At 50.3% G+C, this 17,234-nt stretch overlaps 1 protein-coding gene across 1 annotated transcript in view; it reads left to right on the forward strand.

Moving 5' to 3' along the window:
* The first annotated feature begins 7,231 nt into the window (after nt 1–7,231).
* The window catches only part of PACSIN1 (protein kinase C and casein kinase substrate in neurons 1), a 65,086-nt gene continuing 55,083 nt past the window's right edge, over nt 7,232–17,234 (forward strand). The window contains exon 1 of the mRNA XM_061397961.1: nt 7,232–7,455. The gene's annotated coding sequence lies outside the window, so the exon portion shown is untranslated. The remainder of the gene's footprint in view (nt 7,456–17,234) is intronic.

Raw genomic sequence — 17,234 nt, forward strand, 5'->3', positions numbered from 1 at the left:
TTTCAAAACATACTATGAAGTAACAGTAATCAAGATGGCACAGTAACCAGCACAAAGTGCGTGTGTGCTCAGTCGCTTCAGTCTCGTCCTTCTCTTTGCAACCCTACAGGCTGTAGCCCGCGGGGTTCCTCCGTCCAAGGCAAGAATACTGGAGTGGGTTGCCATGCCCTCCTCCAGGTGATCTTCCTGACCCAGTGATCAAATCCGCATCTCTTTAGGTCTCCTGCATAGGTAGGCAGGTTCTTTACCACTAGCACCACCTAAGAAGCTCACTGGCATAAAGAAACAGAGCCAAGTGGAACGGAGTAGAGAGCCCAGAAACGAACACTTGTAGACACGATCAAATGACTTCTGACAAGGGTACCAAGACTGCACAGTGGAGAAAGGACAGTCTCCTCAACAAATGGGGTGGGAAAACTGGATATCCACACACCAAAGAATGAAGCCAGACCTCTACCTAACACCATGTACAAAAGTTAACTCAAAATGAATCAAAGACCTAAACGTAGGAGCTAAAACTAGAAAACTCTTAGAAGAAAACACAGGGGAAAATCTTCATGACATTGGATTATTTGGCAGTCATTTCTTGGCTATCACATCAAAAACACAGGCAACAGGAGAGAAAAAAAAAAGGTACATTGGCCTTCATCAAAATTAACAACTTTGGGGAATTCCCTGGCTGTCCAGTGTTAGGACTGCGTTTTCACTGCCATGGTTCAGTCCCTGTTTGGGGAACTGAGATCCCACAAACTGTGCAGTACAGCCAAATAAATGAATAAAAATTAAAAACTTTTGTGTACCAAATGACACTATCAAGAGAGTACAGAAGGGAGAGGCAATATAGGGGAAGGGATTATGATGTGCAAACTATTAGGTATAAAATAAGCTACAAGGATATATTGTACAACAGGACCAATATTTTATAATAGCTATAAATGGACTATAACTTAAAAATTGTGAATCACTATATTGCACACCTGTAACACAGGAGAAGGGGCTGACAGAGGATGAGATGGTTGGATGACATCGCCAACTCAATGGACATGAGTCTGAGCACACTTGGGGAGATGGTGAAGGACAGGGGAGCCTGACACGCTGCAGTCCATGGGGTTGCAAAGAGCTGGACACAACAGAGCGACTGAAGAACAGCAGCTTAGGGGCAGAGGGCATGTGGTCAGCATGACCAGAAATGGTGCTGATGATGCCACCAGGCCATCAGGACAAAAGGAGAGACTAGGAAATTTTTTTTACCACATGCTATAGAAAATTGCTCGAGAGATGATCTTGTCTTAATACCATTTACTCCAGAAAATATTTTCTCAATGATGTTGAACTTGGCACCCAGCACTTGCTTAGGTATTCTGCCTGCATTTAAGGTATAATGCCACTAGGTGGCAATGGTATCAGATCCTGAGGTCCCTTCCAGAGCAGATTCCTTAAGGATCATCGCAAACGTCCTTTTTATACTTAAAGCTGCCTCACCAAGAGAAGGCAGTGGCACCCCGCTCCAGTACTCTTGCCTGGAAAATCCCATGGATGGAGGAGCCTGGGGGGCTGCAGTCCATGGGGTCGCTAAGAGTCGGACACGACTGAGCAACTTCACTTTCATGCGTTGGAGAAGGAAATGGCAACCCACTCCAGTGTTCTTGCCTGGAGAATCCCAGGGATGGGGGAGCCTGGTGGGATTACGTCTATGGGGTTGCATAGAGTCGGACACGACTGAAACGACATAGCAGCAGCAGCAGCAGCAGCCTCACCAAAGGACCCACAGAGCATCAGTTTCCTCACTGGTATAATGAGATAATAGTACTAAGATCATGTAAAATACTCATGTGCATAGTAAGATACTCAGTTACAGTTTGCTTCTTTCCTAGCTGAGTGATTATGAGCCTGCCTTTTGAAACCACTTTGCCTGGGTTTGAATCTCAGCTCCACTACTTACCACTTGTGTGACCTTGGGCAAATTATCTAGCCTCTCTGGGCTTTAGTTTCCTTGTTGGTAAATGGGGTTAGTAATTGTACCTATCCTTGGTAGTTTATAGGACTTCTCTGGTGGCTCAGATGGTAAAGCGTCTGCCTACAATGTGGGAGACCCGGGTTCAATCCCTGGGCCAGGAAGATCTCCTGGAGAAGGAAATGGCAACCCACTCCAGTGTTCTTGCCTGGAAAATCCCATGGATGGAGGAGCCTGAGTTGTACATGACTGAGGGACTTCACTTTCACTTTGGTAGTTTGTATGTCGTGTGTGTAAGGTGCTTAGAAGTGCCTGGTCCAGGAAATGTGCTCTGAGTTTGCCATTGTCTATGTATATGAACATAGACACATACTAAGGGTGAGACACATACTCACCCTTCACCCTCTCTCAAGCATAGTCTAACACTAGGCACCTCCTTGTCAAGATCATATGTCTTTGGGGCATTTTTAACTCTCCTAGCATGAGTCATGGGCAGAGAAAGCCACAATTCCAAGACTCCTGACACCCTGGTCTCTGGATTTGAGACACAGCTGACAACAGCCTCTGTCCACCAGGCAGGTGATGGAAATCAGTTTGCAAGTGTGAAGCCAGTTGGTGGGAAGATAAGGAGGGGAGGATTTTTGTCCCTTGGGGGTGTCCTGCTCACCTCTGTCTATTGTTGGGAGGCAGCTCAGAAAATAAAACACCCTGGGGCTACTGGGCCAGTCACTTTTCCCAATTCATGGGGCCCCACCTCCATGCAGATCTGTGGGGAAGGTAGAGGAATCTGGTGACCACAGCACCTGACCAGAAGTCAGATCTGTTTTTAGCCCAGCTATGTCACTGATGTGCTGTGTGACCTTGAATAAGTCATGTTTCCTCTCTGGGCTTCAGAGTCCTGCTCTGCCAGAATTGGGACACACTTTCTGCCCTTCCTTTCTAACCAGAGATGTGGTGAGACGAGAGGAACTCTTCAAAACATCACCTCCTCCTGGAAGCCTTCCATAACGGACAGAACAAAAGGGAATTCAAATCCTCCCCACTTGCCTCCATCTCTTTCAGGCTAAACGTGTTATTAACCACCAGTTTGCTCATTCATTGATTTCCACGTTCATGTTCAGTGCTGGTCAGCCTTTCTGTCTACATATCCTTTCTGTTTTGCTTGCAAAACACCTCTGCAGTAGACTATGCCTGCCTCCTTGCTCCACATGAAGAGTCTAGCAGAGGAAGCCTCTGAGGGATGGTTTGGGGCTCTGGGTGGGAAATGAGAGTCCCATGGAATCCCAGATGGATCAGAACTTAATGAGACTGAAAATAGCAAGTTTTGGGGAAGATCAGAGAAAAGCACTTCGGAAAAAGCACTTTGAAAAGTGAAAAAGAGGGAATTCCCTGCTGGTCCAGTGGTTATGACTCTGGGCTCTCATTGCTGAGGACCCTTGTCAGGAAACTAAGATCCTGCAAGCCTTACCGCAGGACCAAAACAAAAAAAGAAAAAGAAAACTGAAAAGAACTATGAAAATGGGAGAAAGTCTTAGTCTCTGGATGGGGCACAAAACAGTAAAAGAGGAAGATGGGGAGGGGGTTAGTTTAACTTTGATGAACCTAAGTTTTGTGATCAGAAAATCTAGAAGGAAGCTAGTTTAATTTTAGGAAGCATGGAAGTTCTGTGTCAGTTTCCAAAATAACATTTTATTTTGGATTACACATGAGCGAGAGATGCAGTGTGTGTGTGTTCGTGCATGTGTGTGTGTATCTTCCACTCATTTTTTTCAGGGCTTGGGGCTGCTACGGTCTTCATTTAATGCATACTTTAACTTCAAATGGAGTAAGTCCAGCTCATCCACTCTGTCATCCCCTCTCCCCAATAGCTCCCCACCCCCCATAATCTGCCTGATCAGGTCTCCCCCTCCATGACCCTTCCCATGACTGCTCCAAGCTGGTTCAGCTTCTGTGACCATCCAGTCTCTCTGAGCACACCTCTCCAGAATGCCAGTGCCCCTCCCACTCTTGCCATCCTTCACCAAATGCCCAGCTGCCAAGGGACATTGAATGTTCCATGCTCTGGACTTCGCTGCCTTTTCAAAACTTCCCCTTTCTGGGCTCCATCTACACCAGATCCCCTAATGACACGGGTACAGTAGGGGAGGGGGCAGATGTTCTAGTCTTTCCATCCTGGTTGTACTTTAAGACCCTCTTGGGGAATTAGCCTCTCATATTATGAAAGTTCTAACAGGAATTTCATAGCCCTGGAGGAGACCAAAAGGGAGAGATTTGAGGGTGCGTGCAGTTAGAGACAATATAATAGTCACCAATTATGACACAACTGTTTGGTTCTAGGCGCTTATGCGAGGTGCTTCACATTTTTATCCAATTCCAATTCCAACTGGATATTGAATATCCAATTCCAATATTGAATTCCAATTCGACCAGTGAGACAAGTGTAATTATAATAAAGAAAATAAAATTAACTAAGTACTTACATGCTAAGCAGTTTACCTGGATTGTCTTGTGTAATACACAACCCTTGACGTAGGAGCTGTCATTGTTGCATTTTCCAAATGAGGAAACAAGCCATAGACCAGTTAAGTAACCTGTCACACAGCTATTAAGATGAGGAGGCTGAAACACAGGTTAAGTGACATACCCATCTTCACCCAGCAAACAAGCGACTGAGGAAAGTATATGTTTTTCCCCACATGCTCATCATGCCTCCTCCTGGAGCAAGAAAAAAGTCTAGGTTGAGGTGAGGGCAGCTGGGGACCAGGAACTGCTAGGGTGGAGACGGGAGGGGTACTCTGTCAGCTCCAGACATCAGCATATCCCTGGCATGGAGGGTGTCCAGGAATATTTCAGGACCCCAGCTCCAGGCACCTGCCAAAAGCCCTCTGCTTTTGTGAGCCTCTACTAGTAATCCTTCCTTGGCTCCTGCCCCATCTGATTGTTCCAGCTGTTGTTCAGAATTTCAGCCATCGTTCAGCACCTCCTTGGAATGCTGCCTCCTCCAGGAAGCTTCCTGGATTCCTTTAACCCAGAGCCATCTGACCTTATCCGGAACATTGTTCCCTCACCTGGTGGTCCTGTTCATCCTTGGGGTAAGTACTGTCAACTGGACTTCCAACCAGGTGTTGAGTTCCTTTAGGTTCTAACACCTTATGTGTGATAAGTGGTCAGAGAATTCTTTTTAAGGAATCAGCACTGCACTTGGACATTCCCCTGGGTCACTGGGGTCATGGATTTCAGTGCCTCTGGTGAGGGGGGAAGGTGAGGGAGGGCAGGAAATACAAATGTGTGACGCGTTCAGGTGCCGACATTAGGGAGTGGTGAGGTCTGCAGCAAACTAGAGTCTGCATGCTTACCTGAGGGGCTTACCATCAGATTCAGTCATGCCCACTCCCCACAAATGGCTGGGACCTATTCTCGCCCTGACCCTCCTCACTTTCTTTCCCTTTCTCCAGCTTTATTTTTCTACTTTGTGCATATCACTTTATTTTTAAAGGACTTTATTTCATTTTATCTTAAATATTTATTTATTTGGCTGCATTGAGTCTTAGTTGTGGCACCAGCTTCTCTAGCATGCAGACTGAGTTGCCCTGTGGCAAGTGGATCTTAGTTCCTCAACCAGGGACTGAACCCCCATCCCCTGCTTTGGAAGTCAGATTCTTAAACCACTGGATGACCAAGGAAGTCCCTAAAGCATACTCTATATACTATTTATTATGTTTAACATCTGTTGTCCCTCACAACATGAGTACCTGGGGGCAGAGATTTTGTCTATTTGTGTGTTGTTTTTTTTAATGGTTAGCATTTTTTTTAGCAATAAATTATTTTAAATTAACTTTTATTGGAGTATAGTTGATTTACAATGGTGTGTTAGTTTCTGCTGTACAGCAAAGTGAATCAACCATACAAATACATATTCCCATTACATATACATACGTATTCTATTCCCATACAGGGCATTAGAGAGTATTGAGTAGACTTCCCTGTGCTATACAGTGGATGTTCATTAGGGCTCTATTTTATATACAGTGGTGTGATATGTCCATCCCAGTCCTGTGCTATACACTGGATGTTTATTAGCTCTCTATTTTATATACAGCAGTGTGCATATCGGAGAAGGCAATGGCACCCCATTCCAGTACTCTTGCCTGGAAAATCCCATGGATGGAGGAGCCTGGTAGGCTGCAGTCCATGAGGTCGCTAGGAGTCGGACACGACTGAGCGACTTCACTTTATTTTTTCACTTTCATGGATTGGAGAAGGAAATGGCAACCCACTCCAGTGTTCTTGCCTGGAGAATCCCAGGGACGGGGGAGCCTGGTGGGCTGCCGTCTATGGGGTCGCACAGAGTCGGACACGACTGAAGCGACTTAGCAGCAGCAGCAGCAGCAGTGTGCATATATGTCCATCCGAGTCTCCCAATTTATCCCCCTGACCCCAATTTGCTCTGTTTCGTACTCTGCTGCAGTCCAGCCGCTCATCAGTGCCCTGCATGAAGCAGGTTCTCAGTAGATAGGTGTTGAATAAACCCTCCTTATAAATCCAAGACAGCTGCTTACAAGCCTGCAGTGAAGAGAGCTGCCCCGGCGCCCTTCGTAGTGCCTAGGTTTCCGGAAGCGTGCAGGGTTTAAGTCAGGAAGAGTGCTTCGGAGGTCCCAACGAGTCGCTCAGAGAGCCCCCAGGAGGTGGCCTGGGTGACTTCCCCGTGGGGCCAGTTGGGCATTTCTGGGAGAAGCTGGTGCGGGGTGCGGGGGTTATGGGAGCGGTGCTGGGGAAGGAGGGGTTCTCACTCCAGAGCGCACACACACACACACACACACTCCAGACCTACCCACCGCACACGCCCCCGCATGTCCCCCCCGCCCCCACACACACAGACTCCAGACCTACCCACCGCACACGCCCCCGCATGTCCCAGAGGACGCAGGATTCCGCGAGGCCAGAAACAAACGCGGCGGGAGGAACGTCCTAAAAAAGTGAGAAAAGGGCGGAGAGGGGAAGGGGAGCACTCCCCGGGGTCCACGGGGCTCCCGCAGGGGGGCCGAGGACTAGGGCCCAAGGGAGACCCTCTCGGCGCCGCCCACCGCAGACAGAGCCCCTCGGCCGGGCGCCACGGAGCACCCCCTGGGAGGAGGAGCAGGGCGCCAGCCAGGGCGCTGGGGGTGCTGCCCGCCCCCCCGCACCTCCTAAGCCGGCAGCTGCCGCCTCAGCAGCGCGGCGTCTCCACCTGCGCAGCCACCGCTCCGCCCGGCGCCGCGCCGCCATTGGCTCGCTAAAAATGCCTCGCTAATCTGCGCCCATCTGCGCGCCTCCGCCCGCCGCCTCCCCTCCTCCTCGGCTCTGACCTTCCTCCTTCCCGCAGCCCCGGGCGAGGTCCGGAGGGACGCGGCGGCGCAGCCTCTCTTGCCCCCCGGGAAGTCGATCGGGCTTGAGGCCGGGCCCCCAGACGCCCCGCTTGGCCCCGCGGCGCCGCCGATGGTGCCGGGCGCCCCTGCCCCCAGGTAAGGGGTCTGGCCCTTGGATACGGGGTAGGGAGGGAGCGCTCCAGTCTAGGGGTGCGTGCTGGCGGCGGGCGCAGAGGCGGACAGGGGGGAGGATCGGACAGCTACCTGCAGAGAGGTGAGCGCGCGACCGCGGGTGCTTTGCAAGCGCCGGGGTTGTTGAGCATCACCCGCGGCAGTGTCAGGATGTCCCTGAGCTGGGCCCCCTGGGAGACGGACCTGGCGGAGGCCTTCACCCGAGGGGCGGGGGGTGGGGGAAAAACGCAGGAAGTAGGTGCCTTGGGAAGGTGGGACCCAGGCCCCAGGTCCCATCCAAGGCTCTGGCCTGGCTTGTTCCGGTCCCAACAGGGTGGGTAGGCTGATGCCAGCTTGGTACGTAGGCTGTTTATGGACCAGAGTTGGCTGGGGAGAAATACAGCAGCTGATGCCCGCCCTCGGTCCTGTCTGGTTTACAGTGAAAGATATTTTTTTCTGTCTTGTCTGCCCCCTTTCCCCACTGCTGAGATGGGAGGGGGAAGAGAAGGAGAAGGTGAGGATAAATGGCCCGCACAGACTGCAGAGGCCAGGGTCTGTCTGGCCCTTCTCCCTTCCCCAGCCCCCAGGCCACTTTCTGCCCGTTGGAATTCTCTCTCCTCCTTAGTTTTGCCTATGGGAGGCCTTGAAAAGCTTAAAATGTCATCAGGGTGTGAGGGACACAGTAGCAAACCACAGAGCTTGGCCGCGACCCAGCTTCAAGCCCCAGCCGCCCCCCACTCTCTACCGCCCAGCTCTGCACCCCACGTGCAGTGACACATGTGGCCGCTTTTCTCTGGGCACAACCATAAATAACTCAGGTTGTCCTGGCTCTGGCCTGGCGGGGGGTGCAAACGGAACTGTCTGTCAATGGTCTTGGAGGTTTCATCCCTCACCCACCCGGCCTTCCCATCACAGGTCCATAAGCCACTCACGAGCCCTCCTCCAGGTAGCTTCCTGCTACCCCAGGTGAGATCCGTGCTGCCTGCCCTGCATTCTCCAGCCTAGCTTGCCTTGTGCCTTGGTTATTTATGCCTCTCCCGTCACCCAGAGACTGGAAGTGCTTTAAGACAGGAGTTTGTGTGATTCATCTGTCATCGCCCAGTACCTGACCTGGGTCTGGCACCAAGTACATGTTTGTGGAATGAGTGAATGAATCTACTTGAATTCTGAGAAATAGCTGGCACCCTGAAGGAGGCGGGTGAGCCCCATCTTGGGCTCTCATCCCGTCCCCCAGGACCAAAGAGCTACTGAAAACAGATTCTCCCATTCAGGCCCTTCCTTGGCCTAGAGGTGATGAGCAGCTATGGCATTTAGAGATAGATACTGGGGTCCGAATGGCTCTAGAGGGTCTTTTTGGGCCCCAGGCTTGAGTCCCTGGCTGGTCCAGGCTTGCTGGAAGGCCCTGGTGAAGGTCTGACTTGCCTCAAGCCTCTGGGTTGGCACTTGCCTCCCAGGGTGCTGAGCCCACACCAGGCTCTCTGTCTCTATCCCAGCCCTTAGGAGGGTCCCGGTCAGCATCAGGGCATCTGGGAAGGCCTGAGGCAGGGCATGCTCAGGTTCTGGGGTCCTCACAGCGAGCTCTGAACAGATCTTATGATTGTGTAGAGGAGCCAGTGTAGGCCAGAAGAGGAGGCTGCCAGCAAGAGTCCTGGCCCAGCCACAAGGCCGTGCCTGTGACATGGACATTCTCAGGGCATCTGCAGCCCTTATTGCTCCTTTGACAGCCATGCTGATAAGACAGCAGCAAGATGTCCTTGTCCTCATGTCACAGAGGGGGAGTCTGAGGGTCAGCAGCAGAGCCCAGCCCGGGGCGCAGTTCCTGGCTCCAAGTCCAGTGTTATGTCCACTGCACTTGAGGGAGTGGGGGCAAGGCCCCAGGCCCAGGTCAGTGGGTTGTCCTCAATCCCGTCTGGCTCTGTCCCACCCTCAGTGATGGAGAAAGAAAGGGTGCGATGCTTCAGGGCTGGGAGAGGATATGGAGGATGGTTTGGTTAGTGCCTGCAAGTGGTTGGCCCAGGGGAGGGATGCAGAAAAAACAGTAGAAACCAACAGTGCATAGCATCTGCCAGGAGCCAGGAGGCAGCCCCTTTTTCTATATTGAGTCACTCAATCTTCACTTCAGCCCAATTGGATACTATTATTATCCCCATTTTACACATGAGGAGACTGAGGCACCGAGAGGTCATCTGTCCAAGGTTACACGGTTTGAAACTGGAGGAGCTTGGATTTGAACCGAGACTCCAGAGTCCGTTATTCCCTAATGTATTCCCTAACGCAAGAGCAGGAGGGCTGTGGACCTTGGGGCTGGGGACTCGTTTCCATGGAGACACAGGTTTTAGGTACTCCACGTGGCAGATAGTGTGTGCTTGACTGGTGGGACTGTGATGGTTTCAGAGGCTCAGGGTGAGAACTCTTTGAGCTCCTGCTGTGTGGCAGGCGGAGACGTTTATGGGACGCTCACCTGAGTCTGTCCCTCCCCTGCTCTGCGTTCCTCGGCGGCTCGGCTCCCCTCCCCGTTTCTTTGAGGACAGAGTGCAGTCTCCCTCCCGTGTCCCCGCTGCCCTCCCCGGGCCTGGGCTTCCTCTCCCTCCTCTGCCCTCCAGCTGCTCTGAACTGCTTTCGATTCCTCAAATAAACGACCCTCCTCTCACCTACAGGCCTGTGCACAGACTGATCCCCTGATTAGAGCCGGGCCCCCTCCCGCCTCCCTACCCGGTCCTTCTCACCCTCAGGGATCTGCTGAGACTTTTCCTTCTTCCAGAAGCTTCCACGAATTCCTCCTCCCCACACCTGGCCCACTTCACCTCACACAGTATCCTCTCTGGCTTTCCATTGCCCCCGCCCTACCAGCTGTGGAGCCCTCGGAGGCAGCGTCTGCGTCCTGCTCCCATGGCCCCCAGAGCCTGGTGCAGAGGACCCCACGGAGTTAGCAAATGGTGGTTCCCCTCTTACACTTACTCTCCAATCTCAGGACTTAGCCTCCTGCTCCAAACCAGTACTAAGAACCCCTCCAGAATTTGCATATAGCCCCCCAGCAAGGACCAGCTGGTGGCAGAAAGCCTTCGGTGGAGAAGTGAAACCACCTGTGGGTCTGGCAGGACTGGGGAGGCATTTGGGGTGGGAGTTTGCTGATTTGGCGGGAGACCTCCCTGGGAAAGCAGGTGGGAGGTCAGAGAGGAGGGGGGCTGCTGGGTTGGTTTTACATTTTTCTTAAAGAAAAAAAAAGCTTTTAATATTATTTTTATTATTGTATTACTAAAGTAATATGTACCTGTGTGGAAAAATCTAGAATGTACTGGAAAGCCCAAATAAAAAAAAAATATTAACCAGTCGCAGACCGACCCACTGTGGACACTTAGTGGCCGGTTTCCGATCAGGGGCCTGTGGACCGGGGAGGGGAGGTGGGGACAGGTCTGGTGGGGCAGGCAGGGGAACGATCCCTGGCCTGTGGACTGCAGGGCAAGGAAGGAGAGTGAGTGGAGAGAGAAGCGGAACTCTGGGAATTCTCCAGTGGTCCAGTGGTTGGGTCTCCCCTCTTTCACTGAAGTGGGCACAGGTTCGATCCCTGGTCCAGAAACTAGGGTGGATCCTGCATGCTGTGTGGCACAGCCACAATGAATGAATAAAAAATAGACTTAAAAGTGGAGCTCTGATGCAGGCCCAGCAGAGAGCCCCCCACAGCTTGGGCGCTCTGGAGCTGGAGGGGCCCTTCAGAGTTGCTGTGGAATAGCTGGGCCTGAGGACCTCTGCATCCCTCTGACGCTGGGTATGGCTCAGGACGTGCCCTTGGACAGGTGGCTCCAAAGCAGCCACCATCCCGAAGGGACTGCCAGCACCCCCGACAGAAAGGATGGATGGGAAGGTGTGAGACAGGCTGAAGGGAGAAGAGCAGCAGGAACCTGGCCCCAGATGGCTCTGGCGGCACAGAGACTCTAATCCCAGGGAAGCTGGTGGGGCGTCTCTGGGTGGGGAGCATTTCTGTGAGGGTGGGCTGGATGCCTGTGCAGACCTCGAGCTTGGGGTAGCAGGTTGACTAAAGACTGGGAGGGCAAAGAGGGTCTTGGCTCCTATTTAAAAATCACTTGATCTTCAGACACTGGGTGGGGGCTGTGGTCTGCTTGCCAGATTAACTCTAGGATGCCCAGTCAAATCTGACTTTCAGATGAAACAACACATTTGGTAGGCTTTGGTTTGTTTGTTTTTTGGTATATGTATGTCCCAGATATTGCATGGGACATATTGGTACTAAAAATTTTGTATGTTGTTTATCTGAACGTCAGATTTAACTTAGTGTCCTGTATTTTCATTTGTTAAATCTGGGTCCCCTAGACTGGGCTGAGGTGTCGGGGAGAGAAGGGGAGAGAGGCGGGGAGGGGGCTTAGCGCTCCTAGTTTTCTCTTGTTTTGTATTGAGGGACACTTGTTTGAAGTTGACAGTTTGAAAAAATTAAGATGCCCATTGAAAAAATTTTTGCATGTGTTTCTGTTCGCTGTCTAGAAAGTAATTGTCCATTTATGAATTTTGGTTCCCTAGTGCTGTTAGAAATAAAATGATCCATCCTATTATTTATTCAGGAGGTTTGATGATCAAAGGTGGAGTCACTAAAGAAGAGTAATCCATTTGAGAAATAAAAGTCTTCATCAAAAGAAAGCTCTTAGGTGGCAGAGGGTGTGGGAAACTGGAACTCTCCCATCAGCTGAGGTTGGCTCGACCTCTTTTGGCAATAGCTGCAAGTTTTTATTTGAAAGCCAGCGTTTATTCCTTCAAATACACATAGTTCTAGAATTTTTTACATTAAAATAAGAAGAGAGAGACTTTCCTGTTGGCCCAGTGGTGAGGAATCCATCTTGCAGTGCAGGGAACTTGCGTTCTGTCCCTGGTCAGGGAACTAAGACCCTACATGCAGCAGGGCATCTAAGCATGCATGCCGTGACTGCTGAGCCCATGTTCCACGAGAGAGTCCGAGCATCACAATGAGAGATCTCATGTGACACGACCAAGGCCCACTGCAGCAAATTTAAAAAAAAATTAAGAAGAGAAATGCAAATAAACAGTTATAGGAAAGAGAAGGTATAAACTAGGAAATACGGAAATATTTGTATGTTTATAAATAATAATAGCAAGTACTTGCTGAGAGCTTGCTATGTTTTAGAAACTGTTGTTGAAATATACTGTGATTCAATAAACTGTTTGTACAGTAGAATACACCGGTGAGGTTTTAATGGGGCAGTTCCACGCCCCAGGGCTTCTCCTATAGGCGCCCTCTTGGCATGCAGAGCTGGGTGGAATGGTCCATGTGGCAAAGCTAAATGTCCATCAGGAGGGCTGGTGACATAATTAGGACCTGATGAGAGGCTGTGATTTTAGGTAGCTGTTAGTTCTGTTGTTTGGTCAGTGAATGTGGACTGAATGTCTTCTGTGTGCCGGGCGCTGTTTTAGGTGCTGAAGACCAGAGAAGTGGGCAGAGCTTAATAGTAGGGTGGAAAGATGGCAGGGTATATTGGCAAGTCAAAGCAAATGACTTTGTAGAACAACATGTGTAGTATGATCCATTCAAAAAATGCGTATGGGGACTTTGCTGATGGTCCAGTGGTTAGGACTCAGCGCTTCCACTGCTGGGGGGCACCTTTAGTCAAGGCAAAGTCAAAGTCACTCAGTCGTGTCCGACTCTTGCGACCCCATGGACTGCAGCCCGCAAGGTTCCTCTGTCCATGGGATTCTCCAGGCAAGAATACTGGAGTGGGTTGCCGTTTCCTTTAGATGATCCCAAAAGCCATGCAACTCGGCCCAAAATAAAATATGCATATGTATCTTGTGTGCCTATTTGCATAACGATGTCCCCAGAGCTGTGCGTCTGATGGTTTATCTCTTGGGCAAGTACTGGGAGGTCAAGTACCAGGCAGGAAGGGCAATGTTTGCTTTTTAGCGCCCTGTGCTCTGCGTTTACATCACAATTGTCATTACTCCTACAAAACATAATTTACAAAACATAAACTCCACTTCATAATACCTGGGATTTTTCTTAGAAGTCTCAAAAAATTGAGCATTTAAATTACACTCCCCTCCAATGCGAACTTGATGCCATTGGAGTCAGATGCTGCTTACTTTGGGTTTGAAGAGTTTTTATTTGTAACTGGTTTTGCCTTTTTATTTATTTATTTTTAATGGAAAGATAATTGCTTTAAAACATTGTGTTAGCCTCTGCCATACATCAACACGAGTCAGCCACAGGTATACATACGTCCTCTCCCTCTGGAACCTCCCTTCCACTGCCCACCTCTTCCCACCCCTCTAGGTTGTAGAGCACCGTTTGGGTTCCCTGAGTCATGCCGCATATTCTCAGCGGCTCTCTGTTTTCCGTGTGGTAATGTGCCTGTTTCCACGCTTCTCTCTCCATTCGTCCCACCCCTCCTCCCCCACTGTGTTCACAAGCCTGCTCTCTCTGTCTGTGCCTCCCTTGCTGCCCTGCAAATAGGTTCTTCAGTGTCATCTTTCTAGATTCCATCTATATGTGTTAATATACGACGTTTGTTCTTCTCTTTCTGACTTACTGTGCAATAGGCTCTAGGTTTATCCACCTCATCAGAATTGACTCAAATGCATTCCTTTTATAGCTGAGTAATATTCCATGGTATGTATGTGTCACAACTTCTTTACCTGCTCATCTGTCAATGGACACCTAGGTTGCTTTCATGTGTGACTGGTTTCTAACCGGTCTCCTCATGGGCTTGTGTTCTCCTCTCCTTCCTCCTCCCAATCCTGGGGTGGACAAAACCTGCTGGGCACCTTACCGGTTGTCCAGTGGTTGAGAATATGTGCTTCTACTCATTGCAGGGGCACAGGTTTGATCCCTGGTTAGGGAGCTAAGATCCGGTATGCTATGCAGTGTGACAGAAATAAATAAAAAATGGAAATTTTTAAAAAAGAAACATGCTGGGATGGGAGAGGAGGTAACTGTGGTGTCAGGAGGGCATGGAGAAGTGAGGCAGGCCCTGCAGAGCAGTGCCAGGGGTCCTGAGGGCGTCTGAGGGCCTCTGACATAGGCCAGGTGCTGTTCTGTTTGTCCACATTTATTAACTCATTTAGTCTTCTCAGTAACCTTATGAGGTCATCCCATTTTACAGATGTAGAAACTGAGGTCAAGTGACTTGCCTGAGGTCACACTCGCAGGTGAGTGGCAGAGGCAGGATTCACACCTATGCAGTCTGGATGCAGAGGAGATGACCCCTCCTCCCAGTGAAGAGAGTCCTTTGAAGGTGTGCTCCCAAAGGCTGGGGGTGATTGATTGTGGATGGTCTTCTATAGAAGCAGACCTGGAAGGGAAGGATGGTAGATTCAGAGAGCTGGGCACAGGGGCAGGGGGGGAAATCAGTTCAGGAACCCAGAGGAAGAAGCAGGAGATGAGGCTGGTAGGAGATCCAGGAGCCGGATCGTTAGATGATCGGCCTCACGGGACTGGCTGGGACAGGTGGCCCAGGGCTCTCCCTGCTCCTTGCAGGGTCTGGCAGAGGCCCAGCCGGCCCAACCCCACTCTGTCCCACCTGGGCTTTCTCTGGGCCACACATTCTATCCCTCACCTGCCTGGGTCCAGCCTTGACTGACCTCCAGAGCAGAGAGGCAGCCGAAGTGGGGCAGGGGGAAAGGCTGGGCTTTGGGATGCCCCTGCTGAGGTTCAGGCCTGACACGTATGGACGGGCCTTATGCTGTTCAGCGCCTCCCCTTGGACTTGATTTTCCTTCCTTTTCTTTTTAAACTTTTTATCATGGAAAAGTATAAGCATTTCCAAAAGTAGAATAGTATAATGAACCATCATTGTCCCTAACATTCAGCTTCAAATGCTGTCAACTCATGGCCAAACTCGTGTTTCAGTTCTGTACCCCTCCCTTCCATAATAATTCAAAGCAAATCCCAGGCATGATTTCATCACAAATATATCAAGATGTGTCTCTAAAAGATAAGGATTTCTCCTAACATAATCATAATACCATCATCACACTTAAGAAGAAATCATTTTCTTTATATCGTCAAATGTCCACTCAGCATTCACATTCCTGGTTGTCAGATGTCTTTTTTTTTTTTTTTTCTTTTTTCACATCTAGTTTGACTCAGGGTCCAAATAAGGTCCACACACATTGTGATTGGTTGATAAGTCTTAGTCTCTTTTAATCCATACTTCCCCCCTCCATCTTTTTCTTTGTCCTTGGCAATTGATTGTTGGAGAAGCCGGGTTGTTTGTCTTGTAGGATTTCCCGCAGTGTGGGTTTTGTGGATTGCATCCCTGTGGTGTAGCTTAGCATCTTCCTCAGTCCCCTCTGTAACTTGGTAGTTGAGTTCATCTTCTGAGCCCTCCTCGTGCAGTCACCAGGCTCTGTCGTCAAGATCCCCAGAGTCCCACAGCTTCTCACCACTTACACCGCTGCTATCGCTCTCCCAGGTTACTGCAGCAGCCTCTCCCTGGTCCCCCTGTGCCCCCCTTGCCCCAGCAGCCAAAGAGATCCTTTTAAAACCATTTTTAAATGAGATCATCTTCCTCCTCTGCTCAAAACTTTAATGGCTCCCTCTTGGAATAAAATCTCAAGTCCTGTAAAAAGTCCTCTAGTGGCCTACAAGGCCCTGTGTGATTTGGCTGTCAGGTCCTGCTGGACTCATCTCATGCCTTCCCCTCTTTGCTGGGCTCCTGGCCATTTCCTGGGCATATCAGATATCCTCCTGCCTCAGGGCCTTTGCTCTGCTCTTCCCTATGCCTGGCCGCAGAGGTCCACATCTCTGCCCATGTCACCTCCTCAGAGAGGCCTTCCCAGAGCACCTAAGACAGCCCCTGTCCTTCTCCACCGCCGACCTTGCTCTGTTCTCCTTCATCGCACTCAGGCATCCCTCGTATGAGTCTCGTTGTTTCTGGGCTGTCTCCCCTATCTGCCTGTGAGTTCCCTGAGAGCAGGGCAGCACGACTCTGCCCAAGGAGCAGACTTCCTTTGCCACTTAGATTCCCTGCCTGTCAGCTCATCTCCTTCCAGCATTTTCTGGAAAGCAAAACAACCCTGGACTTGTGTGGGGCACTTCAGATTTTATAAAATACTTCCTGTCTTAGGTCAGAGTCCCCAGAAGCTGTACCCAAGAAGGAGATTCCTGGACCGTGGTTTCCTGCAGGCATGCACACAGAAGGGAGAGAGCAGGACGTCTGATGGGGTCGGGAAGGAGCAGGGAAAGGTGCTTTCAGCTGAGTCCAGCTCCGGTCCCGTAGGAAGCCCTGGAGTGGGAGCAGTAAGTGCAGGGTTGTCTTCCTTTGAGGCAAGGGGCCAGGCCTTTGGAGCCTCTTCTCAGGACTAGGTCACTAGAGCGTGGCCTCCAAGACACCCCTAGCTGAGGCTGCCCACCTAAAGCTGCGGTCCAAACACCAATTCAAAAAGCCACATGCACCCCAGTTTTCGTAGCAGCATTACTTACCATAGCCAAAATATGGAAGCCACCCAGATGCCCATCAGCAGATGGCTAAGGAAGATGTGGTGTGTCAACACACACACACACAGAGACACACTGGAGTATTACTCAGCCACAGAAGAGAATGAAATTCTGCCATTGGCAGCCACATGGATGAACCTAGAGAACATTATGGTTTGTGAAATGAAGTCAGAAAGACAAATACTGCATAAAATCACTTATATGTGGAGAACAGACCAATGTGTATGGAAAAGAGAAACAGACTCACAGATGTAGAGGACAAACTAGTGGTTACCAGACTAGTGTGAGTGTATGTGTGTGTGTGA

This window comes from Bos javanicus, chromosome 23, assembly GCF_032452875.1.
Source record: "Bos javanicus breed banteng chromosome 23, ARS-OSU_banteng_1.0, whole genome shotgun sequence".
NCBI classification, from domain to species: domain Eukaryota; kingdom Metazoa; phylum Chordata; class Mammalia; order Artiodactyla; family Bovidae; genus Bos; species Bos javanicus.